Genomic DNA, 25,716 nt, shown 5'->3' with positions numbered 1-25,716 from the left:
GCGTCATGGTTTGCATATTCATGTTTTAACCCTTTTTGCATTTGTTTCCAGGAAGAATAGGATTAATGGTCATGAGGGAGTGGAAGAAAGAATTGATCGCCCAGTATTAACAGGAGTGGTACGAAAATAATAAATAGTAATAATTTTATTTCTATGGCGCCAACATATTCCGCAGCACTGTGCAGTTTAGAGGGGACTTGTCAGGCAATAAGACATTACAGAATAACAATAATCACATTAATCAACAGATACCAAGAGGAGTGAGGGCCCTCTATGAGTAGATGGGGAGAAAGGTGGTAACAATGGTAACAATTGCTTGTATTGTACAGTCCGGTCATCAATGTAATAAATAGGGTATTCACGTAATGCTGCATGAACCCGTCACAAACCAGTTTGTGTACAGACACAGGTGACACAAGGGTCCTGATTTTGAAGAAAAATTTGTATTGGTAAAACAAGGATAGTTAAATAGGTATTTTGAGGCGATGTGAAATGTGGTTTTAGAGCACACTTAAAACTGTGTATTGGGGATTAATCAAAGTTTCCTGGGTAGTGCAGTCCAAAGAATTAATGCAGCACATGAGAAGTCTTGGAGACAGAAGTGAGAGGTTTGGATTATTGAGGCTGTTAATCTTAGTAAATGAGGTTACATCACTGCAGTCATCATACTCCATAAACTTACACCAGCAAATCCATAGTGAACATTACAATTCACCACTGCATATATTTTATACCATTTAAAGCCCAAACTAATATCAGATCCCCTATGAGGAAAGCACCCATCAGGATGAAAGTGTTGGACTGCTGGTACAGTCCACTTACACTGTATACACTATACACTCACTTTTCTGTTGTATATTTTGGATAGAACAGCTCCTCACTATGTAGTTGGAGAAGTAGGAGCTGCTCTTTGTGTACAGCGGCTGATCCCGTAGAATTTGAAAAATCATTCTGCTGCCCAACTAGCACAGCAGGTATTATGTTGGCGGCTGCTACATTTCTAGAGTAGAAACCCAAAGTAGGCCCCCTGTAATAAAGCACAAGTGTGAATGAGCCCAAAATACGAGAAATAAATTAGAAACTCCCACTCAGTCTGTTACAAAAGGGTAGTAATAGAGGATTGGCCCAGACTTTTATTACAGTCCTTACAGCTCAGGACTTATGTGTTGCCATAGAACGGCCATGTCAGAGGCCTAATACCACAATATCTATCTCTTCTGTCCCAGTTCATTGTCTGCTAACCAGCAAGAGGCCAAGAGGAGGAAAACAGAGGATGAGATTCCACAGTCAGAAGAACGGGCAGCTTTCTTTACACACCTTGGTAAGAATCATTGTACCTTCCAAAGATTCCAGACACAAAGTATCAAATAATATGACATGTATTTCTTTATTAATCTATTTTATGTGTGAAATATTACAGAAACATGTTGGGAATACTATTCCCTCACAGCCTTTTATATCACACCATCCTGTATTAGACATACAGTAGACAGGACCTGTCACTATGTGATAAGTGTGTCCCAGAAGTGTGTAGATTATGTAGAATTAAAACCAGAATTGAACCAGAAGGGAACTGAAGGTAACTGGCCAGTAAACAATGTTTCTGTTTGTTTTCACTTTCACCCCTATAATCCTTCACTTTCTGCTAACTCCCCTAATCCCTACACCTAGTAAGGAACTGTTCATCTCTTCCTCAATCCTCCCCATCCATCTTGCCTCCTCCTCAGAACTGTTCCTCAACATACAATCCTCTGTCTCCAAGCACAGACAGCCACCACATGCCCTCTCCTGCTCCCACCTGCTAATACTTTCTCTGCTCCTTCTCACTGCTGGTGATATCTCTCCGAATCCTGGTCCTCCTCACCACATCCCCACAGTCAGTTCTACCTCCCATCCACGCTCTATCACAAATTTCCATAACCTCTCTAACCTTATACCCATTCGCCCGGCCCCCACTTCCCCAGTCCCACTAACAGGAGCTCTATGTCTGCAACAAGCTTTACTACATCCATGATCTTTTTATTACTTACAAACTTTCCTTCCTCGCCATCACCGAAACTTGGCTCACCCCTTCTGACACAGCCTCTCCTGCTGCACTTTTGTATGAGGGCTTCCACCTTTCTCACACACCCCACCCCAGCAGCAAGCATGGCGGAGGAGTTGGTTTTCTCCTGTCAGATAACTGCTCCTTCACCCCAATCCCACTTCCACCCTCTGTTACCCTCCCTTCCTTTGAGGTGCACTCTGTGTGCATCTACTCCCCCTCCAACCTCCAACTGACTGTCATTTACCACCCCCCAGGGCCAGCCACCACCTTCTTTGACCACTTCACCACCTGGCTACTTCATTTCCTTTCTGCGGATATCCCCACTATCATCATGGGCGACTTCAACATACCCATTGACTCTACCCTCTCAGCTGCCACTGAACTTCTATCTCTCACTTCCTCCTTCGGCTTAACTCAATGGTCTTCTGCAGCCATTCACAAAGATGGTCACACACTGGACCTCATCTTGACCCGCCTCTGCTCCCTATCTAATCTCTCTAACACACCTCTTCCTCTTTCTGACCACAATCTACTCACATTGTCTTCCCTCTACACTCCTTGTCTACAATCCCCACCCCACAAACTTGCACACCCTTGCAGAAATCTTAAACACCTTGATCTACACTCACTTTCTGAATCCCTCCTCCTTCTCCCTGTTCCCTACAAAAAGTGGATGACGCTGCCGCTCTATATAACACCACAATAGCTGTAGCTTTGGAATCTCTTGCCCCTCTCACACATACCAAAGCTCACAAAATCAACAGACAGCCCTGGCACACCAGCCTGACCAAAGAACTGAGGTGAGCTTCCAGGGCTGCTGAGCGGAGATGGAAAAGATCCCACTCCAACGAGCACTTCATCGCATTCAAACAGTCCCTCACTATTTTCAAGACCACACCCGCCACAGCAAAACAAACCTACTTCTCATCTCTCATATCCTCCCTGTCTCACAACCCTTAACAGTTATTCAACACCTACAACTCTCTCCTCCGTCCCCCAGCACCTCCTCCCTCCCCACTCATCTCAGCTGAAGACTTTGCCTCATTTTTTAAGCAGAAGATTGAGAATATCAGAGACAGTTTAAGTCGACAACCCCCAGAGCCCTTCCTCCCAACTACCCAGCCCTCCACCTCCAAAACCAACTTCTCCTCCATTACAGAAGATGGACTCTCCACTCTACTCTCAAGATCGCATCTCACCACCTGTGCACTTGACCCAATCCCATCCCACTTCATCCCAAACCTCGCCACAGTCTTCATCCCAACCCTAACCTATCTCTTCTACCTATCACTAACAACTGGTGTTTTCCCCTCAAGCTTTAAACATGCCTCAATCACACCTATCCTCAAAAAGCCCTCTCTTGATCCATCCTCTGTATCGAGCTATCACCCTATATCACTTCTCCCCTATGCCTCAAAACTACTGGAACAACACTTCCATCTTGAACTGTCCTCCCATCTATCGTCCTGCTCCCTCTTCGACCGCTTGCAATCAGGCTTCCGGTCACACCACTCCACTGAAACTGCCCTAACTAAAGTCATCTATGACCTATTAACCTGTCCTCTGCCTTTGACACAGTGGACCATTCCCTGTTGCTGCGGACCCTCTCATCCCTTGGCATCACAGACTTGGCCCTATCCTGGATATCGTCATACTTAACTGACCAGACATTCAGCGTCTCCCACCCACACACCACCTCCTCACCTCGCCACCTATCTGTTGGAGTCCCGCAAGGCACAGTTCTAGGGCACCTGCTCTTCTCCATTTACACTTTTGGCATGGGACAGCTCATAGAATCTCACGGTTTTCACGGTATCATCTCTATGCTGACGATACACAGATCTACATCTCTGGACCAGATATCACCACCCTACTAACCAGAATCCCTCAATGTCCGCTATTTCATCCTTCTTCTCCACTAGATTTCTAAAACTTAACATGAACAAAACAGAATTCATCGTCTTTCCCCCATCTCACGCGACCCCCCCACAACGAACCTATCCATTACAGTAAACGGCTGCACACTCTCCCCAGTCCCACAAGCTCGCTGTCTCGGGGTAATCCCTGACACCGATCTCTACTTCAAACAGCATATCCAAGACCTTTCCACTTCCTGCCGCCTTCAACTCAAAAATATTTCACGGATCCGTACATTCCTTAACCAAGAATCTGCAAAAACCCTAGTCCATGCCCTCATCATCTCTCACCTCGACTACTGTAACCTCCTGCTCTGTGGCCTCCCCTCTAATACTCTCGCACCCCTCCAATCTATTCTAAAATCAGCTGCCCGACTAATCCACCTGTCCCCCCGCTATTCCCCGGCCTCGCCCCTCTGTCAATCCCTTCATTGGCTCCCCATTACCCTGAGACTCCAGTACAAAAGCCTAACCATGACATATAAAGCCATCCACACTCTGTCTCCTCCATACATCTGTGACCTCGTCTCCCGGTACTTTCCTGCACGCAACCTCCGATCGCCACAAGATCTCCTTCTCTACTCCCCTCTTATCTCCTCATCCCACAATCGCATACAAGATTTCTCTTGTGCATCTCATCTTTTGAGAGTAGTTATAATACTGATTTTGGCAGATTTTTTTTAACATATCTCATAACTAGGGAAGGTGGGGGAAGGCAGAGGAAGGGAGGGAAGGGAAGTGTCAGGACTCTGAACATTTTTTACCTTTTGTGCATTACTGCCCTTTTCCAACATGGCGTCTTTGGTCTCATGTGCACTTGTCTTCCTGCTATAAAACTCCACCCCAGCCTTCAGTCTGTGCTAGATTATTCTGCTTTGCATCCAGCTCCTGATTACTCCCTGGCCTTGCTCCTGTGAACCTGTGTTGGAGATCCTGCCACTCTGCTCTGAGTTCCTGCTGCATACACCAGTGTTCAGTAATCCTCCCTCATCTGCTGCTCGTGTTACTTCCATCTGCATTTGCTGGACATGTAAGCTGTTTCTGCTCTGCAAAACCTGAGACTATTAACCAGGCCTCCCTGGTTGAGCTAAGATATGATTTGAACTGCCTAATAGCATATCTATCTGTGTCTGGACTAAGTCAAGGATCTATTCGTGTCTAGTTTCCTCAAGAATAACCGTGCTTCATAGACTTTCTGTTTGTTTGCATCTACCTCTGAAGTTTCCTATTGACTGCTAAGCTGCGTTTATTATCTGCACCAAGTGTTGTGGACTTGAGTTTCTCGCTGCACCTGCTTGAATCACCGTGTGATAATATAAACTTTACCACTTATAAAACTGTGTCCTGTTGTCTTGTTCCACGCAAAGAGTCTCCTGAATTATCCCCTATAATTATTACAGGATAATCTAGCCATAAAAAAAAGGAGACTGCTGGAACAATGACTGCAGAGAGCAGATTAGAGCAGGTGTTTTCCATAATTAGATCACTGCAGAAAGATGTGGAAGGTCTGCAAAAGAAGTTTGGAAGCTTTGAACACAATCAACAAGTGTTTGGACAAACTTTGCAGGACTTAAGCAATCGCATGGCAGCCCAGGAAAACAAACTTGCTGGCATAGAGTCCCAGTATGGACGGGCTTTTCAGGACATAAGCACGCAAATAGCTGCACAAGTGACTTTACCCTCTGGGCAACCACCACCAGCTAGCTCACCTAAGTTGCCCCCATTCAGATTTAATGGTGATCGCGACAAATTTCGTGGCTTTGTGAATCAATGTATGCTATATTTTGATGTGCATGCAGACCGTTTTCCTACTGATAGATCCAAAGTATTGTGTGTAATAATGCTACTGACCTCACGAGCGCTCGCCTGGGCAAATCCGATGATTGAGTCTCGTGACCCACGGTTAAATGACTTGGATGATTTCTTGGCCGCTATGGCATTAATGTTTGATGACCCTAATCGCCGTGCAACCGCTGAATCTGCTTTGTTGTCTTTACGCCAGGCTAAACGTTCTGTTATTGAGTATGCCACTGAATTCAGGAGATTGGCGGTAGATACCAATTGGGACAGTTCTGCACAATTGCCTATTTTTAAAAGGGGTCTGTCTAGTATTATAAAAGATGAACTAGCTCGCTCAGAGTCACCACAAGAACTAGAGACATTTATAAAGCAATTGAAAAACATAGAATACCGCGCTACAAGTGTCCAACCAGAACCTAGAAACAATCCGTATGTAGTACTAGTGTGAAGGAAGAAATTAAGAAAGAATCTCCATTTTGTGCTTTTCGACTCCATTTTGTTGTTTTGATATAAATTTTGTTAGTAGGCTAAAGGTTACAGCTGTTATGAGATTTTGATGAGACCTTGATTGTTGCAACCTCAGTAGAACATGAGACTGAGGGTGAATTGTTCTACAAAACTTTGACGCACAGATTGTTCCTGCATTCTTATAGGCTAAGAACCGTGAGCGTGTTCTTATGCTGATTGGTTGAAGTGTAATTTCTATGACTATGATAAAGTCATGCAGAATAAATGGGGGCCAGAGATCTGCTCGATCCCCCATACAGAGACACACATCTCCGTCTGGTCATTTCAGTTGCCGGCAACACCTTATATATATTAATTTGGAAATCACTGGGTTAACCGTGAAGGATCACTTTAAATCCTCCCTCAACAGTTGGCGCCCTTTAACGTGGGGCTCCAAGCAGGAACGCTTCTGCCACCCGGAGGACAACAAGACAAAGGACCCTCGGACCGGACGCAGGCACTGGAAAATTGGGACTGATCATCCCCCACAACAACCACGGTAAGTTGGCAGTTATACTGTTCAGACTGACCGTTTGGTGTGGTTTTCCTGTGTTTGTTGCTGCAAAGAGGATCTGAGGTTTGTCCCCGGAGTGGGATGATTCTTGGGTGGAATCATATAGAGGTGTAGTTCCGTTGGAAGCCCAGTGCTCGAACCGTACCTCATAAGGGACGGACACCCCGGATTAACCAGTGATGTAATTCTCTTTACAGTCAAAATATCCTGAATTCCTGATCACTGTTAGAATCAGGCGCGGTGAGGTGATCGAAGATTGGGTAGGATGCGTAACTCAGGAATATATAGGTATACAATATATATATCCAGAGGTGTCCGGAGGGTTTAGTCTGAGACGCCCTCCTCCTTTCGCTGAGTACCGCGATTTTGGGTTGTCCCAGCGGGGGACAGGTAAAAACCCTAGTGGAATAGACTAAGCGGCCGCTCTGGTATCTATACACGACTAAGTAGGGGTATTTCGCTTTAAAGGAGAATCAGTCCGTGGAAGAAGAAGACTTTGAATTGTGTGATGAAAATTTGATATTGTTAGCCCAAAGAAGGGAAAAGAAATCTGTCAGGAATGCAGGGAAAATATTCTCAATCTGGCATGTGAATTGTGTGATGAAGATTTTGTAGAAATTAATTAAGTCTAAGAACTGCTGAATTTTGTGTCTGTGTTTGTCTTTGGAATATCCGATGGGAGGGGTTGAGCAGCTGCGCTGTGGTTTTTTTTCCTTTCTGCACTGAGGAATGCTGTGACTTTTCTTATCGCTGTTTCTGAAAAGGGAGGGAGCACGCGCGTCGCTGCGCTCTTGAGTCTCTCTGTGTTTTCTTAGTGTTGTACGCGCTGGTAGATCTGTGAAATATTGTAAATTGAAAGTGAAATCTAGTGTCTAGTTTTAGAAGGAAATTTGTAAGTGATTAAAAGATTGGTAAAAGCAAGTTGAGTGGTTGATATATAGCAAATTGAGGATCAACAGAGGAAGTGAATTCTGATGAATAATGTGTCAGAAAGACAAACAATTAAAAATGATGATCTGGAACAGGGGGTCTCCCTGCTTGATGATAAGGTCCCTCCCCAGGAAATCAAGCCTCTTCTCCCGACTGTAAGCTCTGTGCCCCTCAATCCCAAAGCACCAATATATACTGGGTTGCCAAAACTTAGTGCGCTTCCACGCTATGATCCTGACGGGTGGATTTGTGATGTATGCGGAGTTACTAATACTCAGTGTAGAGAGGTCTGTTACAATTGTGGAGCGAGAAGATCCGGGGTTGTAGCCCCCACCTTTCCCTTGCTAAAACGCTGACGGCACCTATTATCGGCCACTGCCAGAACGCAATCCTGTATGCCTCCTCTTGCCCTCGAGTCAGTAATATCAGAGTTTGAAGAAGATGATGTGAAAGCTACTCCTAACAGGCCAAAGTATACCCCCTTTTCTCCATCCCAGATAGACACCCTTTGTAACCAATTACCCGATCCAGAAACCTCCCCCATGGCCTTCTATAGACAAATAGCAGCAAATTGAGAGATTTATTCCACTCCCCGGAGAGATCTGTTACACTTACTCCAAGTGAAGGCTGGGGAGGAATATTTTCCAATCATTGAGGGTGGCATAATGTATAATGTGAACCTGGATGGGGGAACATATGAGAGTGGGGTTGATTTTTGTAATGCTTTAAAAGTTTGGGCACAAGATAGATTAGCGGACCAAGCTACCTCCCTCACAGATGTCACACAGGACAGGGGGGAGACTGCCGAGAAGTTTTATGGGCGTCTTATGGTAGTGTTTAAAGATTTGGGATTCTCATTGTATAATAAAGCCCATTCACACCTATTTGTGGCAGCTTTAATGTCCGGCCTTAAATCCGAATTGAAGGAGGCAATAATGTCGGTCAGACCCGATATTGAGACTTCCACTCCGGATGATGCATTAAAAGTAATTAAAAGTTTTCAAAAGAATTTAGCACGTTCTGCATCAACAGGAAGATCAAGGGTTAAAACCAGCCACAGCAGTCTCTGCTCCAATTCCAGCCCCCACCCCAGGTACAAGAATGCAGCTGGCTCCTTATCAGTGGCCTGCCCAGCAGCAAATTCCAACTCCAGCCCTCCCACCTTATACAATTCAGTCCCCTACTCAAATATTTCTTTTAACCCTATGTCTGGAGGTATTGCTCCCCAGCCCCGCCGCACTAGTTCTCACTTGCAGTGTTGGCGCTATGGCCGGCCCGGTCACTTTCAAAGAAATTGTCACACCCCTGCTGACAGATGCTACCCTCAAGTTCCCCTTTCCAGTTACAACCTAGCCACATGTCCATGGCTGGACAGCTGCGACTTCAGTGTGCTATTCTCATGCCTACTAATGTGACTTTGAAAAGGTGCACTGTCCTGAACCCCGCTACTCTTCCCCTAGTTCCTATGGATCCAAAGGGGGGAGGAGTAGGTGATATGAAAAAGGACACTTTTTCTTTCTAGAATGGATCCAGAGGAACAAGATTAGGTTTCTAAACCACATGATTGTCTAGAATTGATGTCTGTTGTGTATCCGCTTTTTGGGCTCCCCTGGTGGTTGCTGGTGGTACTGGTGACTTGTTTGCACTTTGCTTCTTCTGTTCACCTGCTTCCATCAGTGTTTGGGAGTTTCCTATTTAGCCTTGCTCTCCAGTCATTTCCTTGCCGGTCATCATTGTAACCAGAGCCTTCGGTTGCATGTTCCTGCTACTAGTCTGCTGATCACTAAGTGGACTTTGTCCTTTTGTTTTGTACCTTTTGTCCAGTTTGCAGTTTTTGTAATTCTCTGTAGCTGGAAGCTCTTGCGGGCTGAAATTGCCACTCCTGTGTCATGAGTTGACCCAGGAGTCTTAAAGTAATTTCAGGATGGTTTTTGAAAGGGTTTTCAGTTGACCGTGAAGTCCTCTTTTGTATCCTTCTGCTATCTAGTAAGTGGACCTCTCTTTGCTAAATCTACTTTCATACTGTGTATGTCTTTTCCTCTTAATTCACCGTTATTACATGTGGGGGGCTGCTATCATCTTTTGGGGTATTTCCCTAGAGGTAAGCCAGGTCTGTTTCTTCCTCTACCAGGCGTAGTTAGTCCTCCGGCTGGCGCGTGGCATATAGGAAGCCGTAGGTATGCTCCCTGGCTACTGTTAGTTGTGTGGTAGATTTAGCTCACGGTCAACTCGAGTTTCCATCACCCGAGAGCTCGTTCGTTACTTATATGTTTCTTACGTTCCATGACAGTATGACCGGCCAGTGTTAAACTTATTGGCAGAAGAAAGGAGAGAAAAAAGAAGTCTGTAAATTTTTTTTTTTTCCCTTTTTCCTCTATGCTTGCTCCATAGTTGGATCTGTTGTATTTCAGCTTTCATTGCAGCCTTTGCCTTTCTCTCCTTATAATCCTTGAATGGCTCTGAGCTCACCTGTTTAAAGATGGATCCTCAGAGTTTGGCTGCAGGTTTAAATAATCTTGCTACGAAGGTTCAAAATTTACAAGATTTTGTTATACATGCTCCTATTTCTGAACCTAAAATCCCTACACCAGAGGTGTTTTCCGGAGATAGATCTCGGTTTTTGAATTTCAAATATAATTGTAAATTATTCCTTTCTCTCAGACCTCACTCCTCAGGAGATCCTGTCCAGCAGGTTAAGATTGTAATCTCTTTGCTGCGAGGTGACCCTCAAAATTGGGCATTTTCATTGGCACCAGGGGATCCTGCGTTGCTCAATGTGGATGCGTTTTTCCTGGCTTTAGGGTTGCTTTATGAGGAACCTAATTTGGAGATTCAAGCTGAAAAAGCTTTGATAGCCCTATCTCAAGGGCAAGATGAAGCGGAGATATACTGCCAAAAATTTCGTAGGTGGTCTGTGCTTACTCAGTGGAATGAGTGCGCCTTAGCGGCAAATTTCAGAGAGGGCCTTTCTGATGCCGTTAAAGATGTTATGGTCGGGTTCCCTGCGCCTACAGGTCTGAATGAGTCCATGACAATGGCAATTCAGATTGATCGGCGTTTGCGGGAGCGCAAACCCGTGCACCATTTGGCGGTATCTTCTGAAGAGAAGCCAGAGAAAATGCAATGTGACAGAGTTATGTCCAGAAGCGAGCGGCAGAATTATAGGCGTAAAAATGGGTTATGCTTCTATTGTGGTGATTCTGCTCATGTTATATCGGCATGCTCTAAGCGTACTAGGAAGGTTGACAAGTCCATTTCAATTGGCACTTTACAGTCCAAATTTATTTTGTCTGTAACCTTGATTTGTTCATTATCAGTTATTACCGTGGATGCCTATGTGGACTCTGGCGCCGCTCTGAGTCTTATGGACTGGTCCTTTGCCAGGCGCTGTGGGTTTGATTTAGAGCCTCTGGAAGTCCCTATACCTCTGAAGGGTATTGATTCTACACCTTTGGCTTGTAATAAACCACAGTTCTGGACGCAAGTGACTATGCGTATGACTCCAGACCATCAGGAGGTGATTCGCTTCCTTGTGTTGTACAATTTAAATGATGTTTTGGTGCTTGGATTACCATGGTTACAGTCTCATAACCCAGTCCTTGACTGGAAGGCTATGTCTGTGTTAAGCTGGGGATATCGGGGGGCTCATGGGGACACTCCTATGGTGTCCATTTTGTCATCTATTCCATCTGAGATTCCGGCATTTTTGTCTGATTATCGTGATATTTTTGAAGAGCCTAAGATTGGTTCACTCCCTCCTCACAGGGATTGTGATTGCGCCATAGATCTGATTCCTGGCAGTAAATTTCCAAAGGGTCGTTTGTTTAACCTATCTGTACCTGAACATGCTGCTATGCGCGAGTATATTAAGGAGTCCCTGGAAAAGGGACATATTCGTCCTTCTTCATCACCTTTAGGAGCCGGTTTTTTCTTTGTCTCTAAAAAGGATGGCTCTCTGAGGCCTTGTATTGATTATCGTCTCCTGAATAAAATTACAGTCAAATATCAGTATCCGTTGCCTTTGCTGACTGATTTGTTTGCTCGCATAAGGGGGGCTAAGTTGTTCTCTAAGATTGATCTTCGTGGGGCGTATAATTTGGTGCGAATTAAGCAGGGGGATGAGTGGAAGACCGCATTTAATACGCCTGAGGGCCATTTTGAGTATTTGGTAATGCCTTTCGGCCTTTCTAATGCACCTTCTGTCTTTCAGTCCTTAATGCATGATATTTTCCGTGAATATTTGGATAAATTTATGATTGTGTACTTGGATGATATTTTGATTTTTTCTGATGACTGGGAGTCTCATGTTCAGCAGGTCAGGAGGGTTTTTCAGGTTTTGCGGGAGAATTCTTTGTGTGTAAAGGGTTCAAAGTGTGTTTTTGGGGTTCAAAAAATTTCATTTTTGGGGTATATTTTTTCCCCTTCTTCTATTGAGATGGACCCTGTCAAGGTTCGGGCTATTTACGACTGGACGCAGCCTACTTCTCTGAAGAGTCTCCAGAAATTCTTGGGCTTTGCTAATTTTTATCGTCGATTTATAGCTGGTTTTTCTGGCGTTGCTAAACCTCTGACGGATTTGACTAAAAAGGGTGCTGATGTTGCCAATTGGTCCCCTGCTGCCGTGGAGGCCTTTCGGGAGCTTAAGCGCCGCTTTTTGTCTGCCCCTGTGTTGCGCCAGCCTGATGTTTCTCTTCCCTTTCAGGTTGAGGTCGATGCTTCCGAGATCGGAGCGGGGGCGGTTTTGTCGCAGAAAAGTTCCGACTGCTCAGTGATGAGACCTTGTGCGTTCTTTTCGCGAAAATTTTCGGCCGCCGAGCGAAACTATGATGTTGGTAATCGGGAGCTTTTGGCCATGAAGTGGGCATTTGAGGAGTGGCGTCATTGGCTTAAGGGTGCCAGACATCAGGTGGTAGTTTTGACTGATCACAAGAATTTAATTTATTTGGAGTCTGCCAGGCGCCTGAATCCTAGACAGGCACGTTGGTCGTTGTTCTTTTCCCGGTTTAATTTTGTGGTCTCGTACTTACCGGGTTCTAGGAATGTGAAAGCAGATGCTCTTTCTAGGAGTTTTGAGCCTGACTCTCCTGGGAATTCTGAACCTGCTGGTGTCCTTAAGGATGGAGTGGTTTTGTCTGCTGTCTCTCCAGATTTGCGACGTGCTTTGCAAGAATTTCAGGTGGATAGACCTGATCGTTGTCCGTCTGGTAGACTGTTTGTTCCTGACGAGTGGACCACTAGAGTCATCTCGGAAGTTCATTCTTCTACTCTGGCAGGTCATCCGGGAATTTTTGGCACCAGAGATTTGGTGGCTAGATCCTTCTGGTGGCCTTCCCTGTCTCGAGATGTGCGTGTTTTTGTGCAGTCTTGCGATGTGTGTGCTCGGGCCAAGCCTTGTTGTTCTAGGGCTAGTGGGTTGTTGTTGCCCTTGCCTATTCCGAAGAGGCCTTGGACGCACATCTCTATGGACTTTATCTCGGATCTCCCTGTTTCTCAGAAGATGTCTGTCATCTGGGTGGTGTGTGACCGTTTTTCTAAAATGGTTCATTTGGTGCCATTGCCTAAGTTGCCTTCCTCATCTGAGTTGGTCCCTCTGTTTTTTCAAAATGTGGTTCGCTTGCATGGTATTCCGGAAAACATCGTTTCTGACAGGGGTACCCAGTTCTTGTCTAGATTTTGGCGGGCAGTCTGTGCCAGGTTGGGCATTGATTTGTCCTTTTCGTCTGCATTCCATCCTCAGACCAATGGCCAGACGGAGCGAACTAATCAAACTTTGGAGACTTATTTGAGGTGTTTTGTGTCTGCGGATCAGGATGATTGGGTTGCCTTTCTGCCGTTGGCGGAGTTTGCTCTTAATAATCGGGCTAGTTCTGCCACTTTGGTTTCTCCTTTCTTTTGCAATTCAGGGTTTCATCCGCGTTTTTCATCTGGTCAGGTTGAATCTTCGGATTGTCCTGGAGTGGATGCGGTGGTGGATCGGTTGCATCGGATTTGGGGACAAGTGGTGGATAATTTGGAATTGTCCCAGGAGAGGACTCAGCAGTTTGCTAACCGTCGTCATCGTGTTGGTCCCCACCTTCGCGTTGGGGACTTGGTGTGGTTGTCTTCCCGTTTTGTCCCTATGAGGGTTTCTTCTCCCAAATTTAAGCCTCGGTTCATCGGTCCTTATAGGATTTTGGAGATTCTTAACCCTGTTTCCTTTCGTTTGGACCTCCCGGCATCTTTCGCTATCCACAATGTGTTCCATCGGTCGTTGTTGCGGAGATATGAGGTACCGTTGGTTCCTTCTACTGAACCTCCTGCTCCTGTGCTGGTGGAGGGTGAATTGGAGTACGTCGTAGAGAAGATCTTGGACTCCCGTATTTCCAGACGGAGACTTCAATATCTGGTTAAATGGAAAGGCTATGGTCAGGAAGATAATTCTTGGGTAACTGCCTCTGATGTTCATGCCTCGGATTTGGTTCGTGCCTTTCATAGGGCTCATCCAGATCGCCCTGGCGGTTCTTGTGAGGGTTCGGTGCCCCCTCCTTAAGGGGAGGGTACTGTTGTGTATCCGCTTTTTGGGCTCCCCTGGTGGTTGCTGGTGGTACTGGTGACTTGTTTGCACTTTGCTTCTTCTGTTCACCTGCTTCCATCAGTGTTTGGGAGTTTCCTATTTAGCCTTGCTCTCCAGTCATTTCCTTGCCGGTCATCATTGTAACCAGAGCCTTCGGTTGCATGTTCCTGCTACTAGTCTGCTGATCACTAAGTGGACTTTGTCCTTTTGTTTTGTACCTTTTGTCCAGTTTGCAGTTTTTGTAATTCTCTGTAGCTGGAAGCTCTTGCGGGCTGAAATTGCCACTCCTGTGTCATGAGTTGACACAGGAGTCTTAAAGTAATTTCAGGATGGTTTTTGAAAGGGTTTTCAGTTGACCGTGAAGTCCTCTTTTGTATCCTTCTGCTATCTAGTAAGTGGACCTCTCTTTGCTAAATCTACTTTCATACTGTGTATGTCTTTTCCTCTTAATTCACCGTTATTACATGTGGGGGGCTGCTATCATCTTTTGGGGTATTTCCCTAGAGGTAAGCCAGGTCTGTTTCTTCCTCTACCAGGCGTAGTTAGTCCTCCGGCTGGCGCGTGGCATATAGGAAGCCGTAGGTATGCTCCCTGGCTACTGTTAGTTGTGTGGTAGATTTAGCTCACGGTCAACTCGAGTTTCCATCACCCGAGAGCTCGTTCGTTACTTATATGTTTCTTACGTTCCCTTGCCATTGGGAACCATGACAGATGTCTCAGGAAACGGCTGGTCTCTAGTGTGCCTATTCTAATGCTGATTTTGAGCTTTTTGTAGATGGATCCCGTCACCAAGATGACCAAGGACGCTTCTGTACCAGATATGCTGTGGTCTCAGAACATGAGGTAATCAAGGCAGAGTCAATGCCAGCTCATATGTCTGCACAAGAAGCAGAGCAAACTAGCAGAAGGTAAGACTGTAAATATCTACACTGATTCCAGGTATGCCTTTGGCATTACACACGATTATGGGCCTATCTGGAGAGCCAGGGCTTTCCTGACAGCAAATGGCCACCCCATTAAACATGCTGAGGCAGTCCAGCAACTTATGAATGCACTACAGCTTCCCACCCAAGCAGGCATCATAAAGGTAAAGGCACATACCAAAGGCACTGATGGACGGACAAAAGGGTAACGCACTGGCAGACCAGGCTGCCAAGAAAGCAGCAAGCACTCCTGTAGCCTCTAGAGTACATCACCTAGACACCCCACCATCTCCACTTGTGTTGAAAGACATCTTAGCCCGGTTACAAGAACAGGCAAGTAAGGAGGAGAAAAATAGGTGGCAAAAGATAGGGGCTTGCTCTGATACCATCACTGGACTATGGGGGAGGGGTGAAAAGGTCTGCCTACCACAGGTACTGTACCCAATGATGGCACAGGTTCTGCACGGGAATGTGCAGCACTCAAAGACGGCCATGTGTGACACCCTACAGAAACAATGGATTGCCCCCGGAGTTTTCCACCTGCGCAAAAAGGCAGGTACAGAGCTGCATGATATGTGCCACACATAATCAGAGTAGGACAGTGAAAACCCCATCCAAGCACACTCCCCGGCCCTTTAACCAATTCCAGAGACTGCAGATTGATTATATTCAGTTACCCAGGGTAGGGACGTATGAGTATGTGTTGGTCTGCATTGATTTATTTTCAGGTTGGCCAGTAGCCTACCCAGTTGCCAAAGCTACGGCTAAGACAACGGCGAAGAAACTGATGGCTGAGATCATATGCAGGTATGGAGTTCCTGACGTCATTGAAAGCGATCGGGACTCCCATTTTACTGGAGAGATCATGTCAGAGGAAATGGCAGCACTGGGGGTAAGTCAAGCATTGCATACTCCATCCACAGAGTAGTGGAAAAGTGGAGACTAAATGGAACTCTTAAGCTTAAAATCCAGAAGGCAATGGCAGAGACTGGTAAATCACGGCCAGAATGCCTCCCTCTAGCTTTGTTTTCAGTAAGATATACCTCAAACAGGAAGACAGGACTGTCACTGCATGAGATTCTGTTTGGCAGGAGCCCCAATCTTGAATGTTTCTTTCCACAACAGTTGCAGCTCAAGTACCAGGACTTGACTAGCTATGTGCAGGCCTTACATGGACACCTTGCCAAAGTGCATTTAACCATTTTCAGTTCTCTTCCAGACCCAGACAAGGTTCCTGGACACCAAAAGTTGTCACCCCCTCCTCCTAAATCTCGAAAGCTCCCAATCTGCTGACCTGCAGACATTTGTACTGGGAAGGCATTATAATTATGTATTTAGTAGTGGATACCATGGGAATTTAGGCCATATACAGCTCCAGGATATTAGTTTCAGACCAACCAAAGCCCCTGTTACCAGTACACCTAAAACAGGCCCAGGTGAGCGTTTGCAAAATGTAGTTAATGAAGTGATCCCCATTCTAGGTCTCAGTTGGCAAGAAGTTTTCTCCATAGAAACACAAACAACCCCAAGGAAAAACCTATGGTTAGAATGGGTGAGATACAATGTAAGAGTCCAAAATATCTCTGTAGGATGTATTGCTTGTGCTGCTGCGAATACACATCTCTACACACATGCATTGCTTTTCCCTGATGACAACACCACTGCCTGTGTCATGAATCTGTTGAAAGGTTTGAAGTCCACTGATTGCCCAGATTATGTCCCACTAATTCATGAGGAACCTAAACTAAAGGTCCCAGGAGAAGTAACCGTATTAGCTGACAATTACACCTGCTATAATTCCCACGACACCACAGGTACACCAGTAGGGATCTTCGAGACAAGTTTCTGCAAAGGGAACAGTTCTCTAGATACTGATTTGCTAATCAAACATACAGAATATATGTACGACATTTATTGGTTATGTGGAGATGGTAAGCTCCGTCCTAGGTTGCCTAATGCCTGGATAGGCCAATGCACCCTTGTTAAACTAGTTATGCAGTTCAAGATTTTACCTTGAGATCCAAAGACACCTGATGAACCTACCAGAAAGAGAAGTTTTGATCAGCGCCACATGAGTTATGAAGAAGATCCACTAATATATATTGATACCATTGGAGTGCCAAGGGGGGGTGCCTGACCAGTTTAAAGCCCAGAACCAGATCTATGCCGGCTTTGCTTCTATAATCCCACAGGTGCAGATTAATAAAAATGTTGAATGGATCAAATATATATATATTACAGTGAACAAAGATTTGTTAATTATAGCTGTGATGCCTTTTAGGGTATAGTTGAGGATTTGGGCCCTAATACTTGTATGACCCGTGCTGCAACCCGACCTAAGAGAATTACACTGAATCCTGTCCAGACAAAAGCACATGCAGTGACATAAGAAGCTGACACAGGATTGTGGTTGGTGGATACTGGAGACATTAACTTTTGGGAGTAGGCTGACAGTAATCCTTTTGGGAAGGAGCTGTAGACCAGCATGTCATGTCGCCCCCACCACTAGAGAACCAACCACATCAGGTAGGGTAAGACAGATGCAGGAGTATTATCCCTGGAGGCCCTCTGACTAGCTATGCAAAAACAATTGGCTGACCCTGAGAACCAACCTTTCTCATTTTACAAACAAATAATGACAATATGATAGATGTATAAGTACACCTGGGCAGGCCTAGGTAGTTAGTGAAAGCAATCTCGACTGGCACCTTCCTCAATCAAGAAGTAGACCCACCAGAGTACGATGGTACTGATCCAGGGGAGATCCCTAAGTATGTCCCCCTCAAGAGAGAAAACAAAACCCCCCATTCTCAGATGATGCTAAGAGATTTAGTTTAGGGACAGTAGGAGAGCTCCATGTGAGGTTAGTGAAGGGTTCAGCTGCCTGGAGGCCTCTCGCTAGGGGAGAGTTTCTGAGGTGTCTGGATGAAGAAATCCACCTCCCCTTTCCCATCACATGGACAGTCTCGAAGGATCTTTCTTTAGGGGAAAAACTTAGTGTTTAGGGGGGATTGTCAAGGTGAAAATATATATCTTTATACCTTTTTTGTACTGCTATACTCATACTGTGAAACAATAACTTTTTCCTATGCTTGCAGATATAACTGTATTTAAAATGGCTGCCAGTATTCACCTTTATCTTTGTCATGTATGTAATACTAAAACTTGTTTTTTGGTGTATTTCTGTGTGTATTAGGAAATTCTGTACTAGGATAACTAATGATGAAACCAAAAGCGTTGCCACCCCTGCTCTTCTCTACACCGATTTTACAAAGTTACCTGATGAAGATGTTGAAGCCAAGCGCATGGCTATCTTCAAAAGATCCCCACTAATGTTATCAATAATTGTTATTCGTAAATTCTAGTATACAGGGGGGACGGGTACGCCGCAACAGCCATGGCTGGTAACATGGCACCAGTCATGTGAAGACCAGTACCGCTCGAGCTTAGAGCTTGGGATAGTACCTCTGATGCTGGACATTAATTAACAAAATTTATCTAGGGGGGAATGTGAAGGAAGAAATTAAGAAAGAATCTCCATTTTGTGCTTTTCGACTCCATTTTGTTGTTTTGATATAAATTTTGTTAGTAGGCTAAAGGTTACAGCTGTTATGAGATTTTGATGAGACCTTGATTGTTGCAACCTCGGTAGAACATGAGACTGAGGGTGTATTGTTCTACAAAACTTTGACGCACAGATTGTTCCTGCATTCTTATAGGCTAAGAACCGTGAGCGTGTTCTTATGCTGATTGGTTGAAGTGTAATTTCTATGACTATGATAAAGTCATGCAGAATAAACGGGGGCCAGAGATTTGCTCGATCCCCCATACAGAGACACACGTCTCCGTCTGGTCATTTTCAGTTGCCGGCAACACCTTATATATATTAATTTGGAAATCACTGGGTTAACCGTGAAGGATCACTTTAAATCCTCCCTCAACACTAGCATCTCACTAATCCGTTTGCAGAGATTGCTAATGGAGTGCCCCCACTGCCGCAGGGCCGAGGGGTACCCGGTACCGGACCTGTGTGAGTCTCTGCTCTGGGGTTGTCACGGTGGCTAGGCCCGGTCCGTGACCCTGCCGAGGGGCGTACAGTGATAGGTATGATGTAGATGGTGATGGTGAGGCTGTAGTGGTGCGGTGCAGTAAATAACGAGGACACCAGGTTGCAGTCTCTTTACCTCTTTACTGAAGATCTCTGGGTCCTCAGTCCAGAACACAGTTCACCAGGCTGCGCAAGTCCGGCCGGTCCAATGGCACCTCCAGAGTTCTCTTCACAGGTGGAAATCGGTGCCTTCCTTCTAGCGCTATGTGTTGTGGTCCTTCCCTGCTGTGCTTACAGAAAGTCCCCACAACTGTTGTGTCTGTTTCTTAAGTTCCCTCACAACTCGATTAGATGATGTTCTGCTAATCCTCCGTCCCTCCCTGGTGTTCTGGTTGGGACGGCACCCGTTTGACGGGTAGGCTCGGAGCTCTTCCGGGACCCTAGAGTCGCCCCTCTCCACAAGTTGCCCCCCAAGACTGCATAGGTGATTAAAGTTAGACAGCCCGCCTTAGACTGACTGTCCTGCCGCTGTTTGGAGTATTGCTTGAAGCTGAATGGTATGATACTCCCTCGGCGTTCCGGCCACCGGTAGTGCGCCTCAGTAGGATGTTGCTTCGGTCTTACAGCACGACTCCTACTGGTATTTCTCCTTTTGCGTGATCTCGTTTCTCACTCAGGACAATCTATCTCGCTTCTAATCCTTCCTTGGGCACCGCCGCTACCCGGAGCAGGCACGGTCCCGTTACGTTCGTTCAAGTTGCCAAGCCTCTGTCAGGATCCCACCCCTGACAGAGACCCTACTGTATCTTCCCCCACAACACCCTCTGCCACAAGGTGTTGCCTGGTTCCAACCCAGTCAGCTTTCTGATCTAACTCCCTGCCTGACCCCCAGTTTACCCACTATGGTGGGGAGTGGCCTAGTGAATAGAACCCTTAGCTCCCCCCGGAGGCCCGACTGTGAAATGTATTGGTGTCTGTGATACCTGATCAGATGAACTCCTTCAGTGCCATCAGACGCACCATAGCTCCCCTTAGTGGCGGAGCCATAGTACTGCAACGACCAGGACTCTGGGGCGCTGCACTAATATCACCTACTATACAATGTAATTGAAAAACACCCCTGCTAAATATTAGAAATGTGTGCAGCAGGAGAGAAAAGAAATGATGATACAATAAACCACACAGCGGTAACCCCCTGTATAACAACCTCCCTCTGGTACTAAGCCCAGCTGAAACAAGCGATATTAGTATAACATTAAACAGTGTCTGTGAATAATGGATTCCCTTACCTATCCACTGATTGAAGGTGTGTGACAGGTACCGGACTGCTGGTATCCTCGCATGAAGCTGGGATGCCGGATCCTTAGAAGGTACAGTTAGCTGGTAACAGCGGTGCTTGCTTGTAGTTGGGAACGAGCCCAATTTACCTCCACATCAAAGCGTGCGCGTACCGGCGTGTATGAGAGCAGGTACCGCTAGTAGGGATTGCTGACAGGGGGTATGTGGAGCTGCGTGTAGTGCCAGAGACGTCCCGGCCGGAGACGTCCCTGGATGCACGAGGAAAAGATGGCCGACGCTGCCAAACAGCGTGTGACGTCACTGGCCTAAGGGGACTGGGTAGGGTCAATTCTAACCGACGCGTTTCAGAGTGTAACGCACTCCTTCATCAGGGACCCTGTTGAAGGAGTGCGTTACACTCTGAAACGCGTCGGTTAGAATTGACCCTACCCAGTCCCCTTAGGCCAGTGACGTCACACGCTGTTTGGCAGCGTCGGCCATCTTTTCCTGGTGCATCCAGGGACGTCTCCGGCCGGGACGTCTCTGGCACTACACGCAGCTCCACATACCCCCTGTCAGCAATCCCTACTAGCGGTACCTGCTCTCATACACGCCGGTACGCGCACGCTTTGATGTGGAGGTAAATTGGGCTCGTTCCCAACTACAAGCAAGCACCGCTGTTACCAGCTAACTGTACCTTCTAAGGATCCGGCATCCCAGCATCATGCGAGGATACCAGCAGTCCGGTACCTGTCACACACCTTCATTCAGTGGATAGGTAAGGGAATCCATTATTCACAGACACTGTTTAATGTTATACTAATATCGCTTGTTTCAGCTGGGCTTAGTACCAGAGGGAGGTTGTTATACAGGGGGTTACCGCTGTGTGGTTTATTGTATCATCATTTCTTTTCTCTCCTGCTGCACACATTTCTAATATTTAGCAGGGGTGTTTTTCAATTACATTGTATAGTAGGTGATATTAGCAATCTCTGCAAACGGATTAGTGAGATGCTAGTACTACATACGGATTGTTTCTAGGTTCTGGTTGGACACTTGTAGCGCGGTATTCTATGTTTTTCAATTGTTTTTTCCAGTGACAGAGTAGGCACAGCATCTGTCTATTATACCGGCAGCACTTGTGTGGTCTTTATCTATAATCACAGCGCCAGTGTATTTTATCTATTGAACTAGACATTTATAAAGCATTGTGTGCGCATAGACATTCGCCTTACTGAGCGTAGGCAGGAGAAATTTGCTGCATATAACCGTATTTCTAACTTTTCCCTTCCTTCCAAAGAGCCTGCAGGTAAAACATCTCGGGAAGTGGAGGAGGTGCCCATGCAAAATGATTCTGTTCAGAGACGCGAGATCAATGAGCGCCGGGAGCATCGCCTTCGTGAAAGTCTATGTTTCTACGGCGGCCAGTCTGACCACTTCTTGATCAATTGTCCTAAGTGTCCTAGACGGCCTAACAAGGTGCTAGCAGCAATAAGGGAGTATGACAACTGTGATGATGAATCTCTGAATGTAGCCTGCCTTTAAACGCTGTATTCCATTCACTTTCTATGACTTCACCCCCCAAGGAGCTGAAGGAAAAGAACTCTCACTGTTCTCTCCCTATTAAGATCCTGTGTTCAGGAAAGTGGATTTCCAGTTCAGCTATGATTGACTCTGGTGCAGGTGGCAATTTCATGGATATCGCATTTGCCAAGGAACATGGTATTAAAATTCAGCAAAGAGCCTCTCCAATTACCATGGAAACAGTGGATGGGTCACCTTTAATCTCTGGGCCTGTGGATCAGGAGACCGTACCCCTTGAAATTTTGTTGGAACCTAATCATCAGGAGCAACTTTCTTTCTTGCTAATTTCTTCTCCTCATTTTCCTGTGATTTTAGGCATTCCTTGGTTGCGTTCTCAGAACCCAATTATCAACTGGGAGACAAAGGAGATTATCTTTCCAACAAGGAGCAACTCAGCGTTAACAGAAGCTGTCCCTGAGTCCACGGCTACGGAACCACATGTACAGGTATCTTCTTTACCTCCAGCATATAAAGAGTTCTCTGACCTCTGTGACAAGAAGAATGCAGATCAACTTCCTCCACACAGGCATTATGACTGTTCCATTGAGTTGCTTCCTGGGGCAGATATTCCTTTTGGTCACGTATACCCTTTGGCGGCACCTGAGCTTCAAGCCTTAAAGGAGTATATTGATGAAAATCTGACCAAAGGCTTCATACATCCTTCTTCCTCACCAGCAGGGGCACCCATTTGTTTTGTAAAGAAGAAGGATGGGACCCTGAGACCCTGTGTTGCCTATCGGGAACTCAATAAGGTAACCATACAAAACCGTTACCCTTTGCCTCTGATTCCCGAATTACTGGAAAGAGTCCGCCATGCTAAGGTGTTCTCTAAGCTGGATCTTCGTGGGGCTTATAATTTGGTGCGTATTCGTCCAGGGGATGAGTGGAAGACAGCATTCAGATGCCGGTAATGGACACTTTGAATCTCTTGTGATGCCCTTCGGGCTTTGTAACGCCCCTGCAGCATTTCAACACCTTGTTAATGACATCTTCAGAGATTTGTTGGACCAGTTTGTGGTGATCTATTTGGACGATATACTAATCTTTTCTGACTCTCTACAGGAACATGAAGAACATGTCAAAACTGTTTTAAGACGTCTGAAAGAGAACCAACTGTATATCAAGCCGGAGAAATGCGAGTTCCATCATTCTGAGATACAGTTCTTGGGTTATATCATCTCTCCCCAGGGGCTGAACATGGAATCTGGTAAGATTCAGGCTATCCTTGACTGGTCGGTACCCAAGAACGTTAAGGAGGTCCAACGTTTTATTGGTTTTGCAAATTTCTACAGACTCTTCATTCGAAATTTTTCTGATATTGTCCGTCCCATTACTTCCTTGACAAAGAAGGAAAAGCCCTTTAAGTGGTCATAACAGGCTCAAGAAGCTTTTGATCGGCTGAAGATCTGTTTCACATCAGCACCGCTGTTGATACACCCAGATCCAACACATCCTTTCATTGTGGAGGTGGACGCTTCTGATAATGCTTTGGGGGCTATTCTCTCCCAAAGAACTGGAGAGAAGGGTCTGCTACATCCTTGTGCTTTCTTTTCCCGTAGACTAACCTCAGCAGAGAAGAATTACGACGTGGGAGACAAGGAATTGCTGGCTATTATTGCGGCTTTCAAAGAATGGAGGCATCATCTGCAAGGAGCTGCACAACAGATCATAGTGCTAACTGACCATCGCAATCTAGAGTTCCTTAGATCCACTAGATGTCTTTCTCCTCGTCAGGCTCGTTGGAACTTATTCTTAAATCAATTTAACTTTGTTATCTCGTACCGTCCAGGTTCTCGTAATGGGAAGGCTGATGCTTTATCCCGAATCCATGCTGCGGATTCCGTACCTGGAGCCCCGTCCAAGACCATTCTATCTGATGCCAATTTCATCGGAGTTATCCACGATCAGGACTTGAGGAAGGAGTGCAGGGAGGCCTATGAAGGTGATGTATTTCTGGCCAACCCACCTGTGGATATTAATCTTGTCTTTAAGGGTGGCATGTGGTTCAGAGATCGACGTATCTACGTCCCGGAGGTCGTCCGTCTGCAGATCCTCAAGTTGGTACATGACTCCAAGTTGGCTGGTCACAGGGGGGTACAGAAGACACAAGAGTTCCTGAGACGATTCTTCTGGTGGCCAACTTGCCTGAAGGATACCAAGGACTATGTTCTCTCTTGCGAGGTATGTGCCCATTACAAGACTCCTCATGTGGCACCTACGGGTCTTCTACAACCATTACCTGTTCCATCCCGCCCTTGGGGGTCTATATCAATGGACTTTATTGTGGAGCTGCCTACATCGGGGGGCATGAATACAATCATGGTGGTAGTTGATCGCCTGACTAAAGCTGCTCATTTTGTTCCGTGCACCGGCCTCCCCTCATCTAAAGATACAGTGAACTTGGTTATACAGAATGTCTTTCGGTTGCATGGGGTGCCGGATGAGATCATCTCTGACCGTGGAGTACAGTTCACTTCAAGATTCTGGAAGGGGTTTTGCTCTGCACTCAGTATTAATGTCTGTCTCTCTTCCGCTTACCATCCCCAGACAAATGGTCAGACTGAGCGTACCAACCAGACGCTGGAACAATATCTAAGATGCTATGTCAGCCATCTCCAGGATGATTGGTTGGAGTTGTTGCCGTTAGCCAAATTTTCATATAATAATTCTCAGAGCGCCTCCACTAAATTTACACCTTTCTTTGCCAATCTGGGTTATCATCTGTGTATTTTACCTAGGTCTCTAATTAATTCTCCGGTTCCAGCAGTGGAGGAAAGGCTGACTGCGATGAGACAAAATCTGGAGGTTCTGAAGGAATCCTTGACCACGGCTCAAGAACGTTATAAGAGATCGGCTGATAGATTCCGTAAACCTGCACCCATGTTCAAGGTAGGAGATTCCGTATGGGTAGCAACTAAGAATCTGAAGTTGAATGTTCCTTCACAAAAACTTGGACAGAAATTCATTGGCCCTTTCAAGATCAACAGTATTGTGAGCTCTGTGGCCTGTCGGCTGAAGCTACCTAGGACAATGAAGGTACACCCAGTTTTTCATGTATCTTTACTAAAGCCTGTATCTCCTAATACCTTCCAGGGACGTGTTGTGCCACCTCCACAGCCTGTGGTGATTGATGGGCAAGAACAATTCGTGGTGGAGGAAATTATTGATTCCAGGATTCGCAGGAATCGGCTCCAATATCTGATAAGATGGCAGGGATATCCCCCTGAGGAAGACTCTTGGGAACCTGTGGAAAACATCAATGCCCAACAGAAGATTTCTCGTTTTCATCAGAGATTCCCTGAGAAACCAGGTCCAGGATCGTCCTGAGGCCGCTTCTAAGGAGGGAGTAATGTCAGGACTCTGAACATTTTTTACCTTTTGTGCATTACTGCCCTTTTCCAACATGGCGTCTTTGGTCTCATGTGCACTTGTCTTCCTGCTATAAAACTCCACCCCAGCCTTCAGTCTGTGCTAGATTATTCTGCTTTGCATCCAGCTCCTGATTACTCCCTGGCCTTGCACCTGCACCTGCTCCTGTGAACCTGTGTTGGAGATCCTGCCACTCTGCTCTGAGTTCCTGCTGCATACACCAGTGTTCAGTAATCCTCCCTCATCT

At 45.9% G+C, this 25,716-nt stretch overlaps 1 long non-coding RNA gene across 1 annotated transcript; it reads left to right on the top strand.

The window, feature by feature from the left end:
- Positions 1-20: 20 nt before the first annotated feature.
- LOC143769054 (uncharacterized) lies at positions 21-25,716 on the top strand. Its single transcript, XR_013214189.1, has 3 exons — positions 21-118; positions 1,227-1,321; positions 25,597-25,716. It is a non-coding gene; the product is annotated as an uncharacterized LOC143769054 (long non-coding RNA).

The sequence above is a fragment of the Ranitomeya variabilis genome, chromosome 4 (assembly GCF_051348905.1).
Source record: "Ranitomeya variabilis isolate aRanVar5 chromosome 4, aRanVar5.hap1, whole genome shotgun sequence".
In the NCBI taxonomy this organism is placed as follows: domain Eukaryota; kingdom Metazoa; phylum Chordata; class Amphibia; order Anura; family Dendrobatidae; genus Ranitomeya; species Ranitomeya variabilis.
The sequence above is the reverse complement of the archived record's forward strand: the minus strand, read 5'-3'. Positions and strand labels throughout refer to the sequence as shown.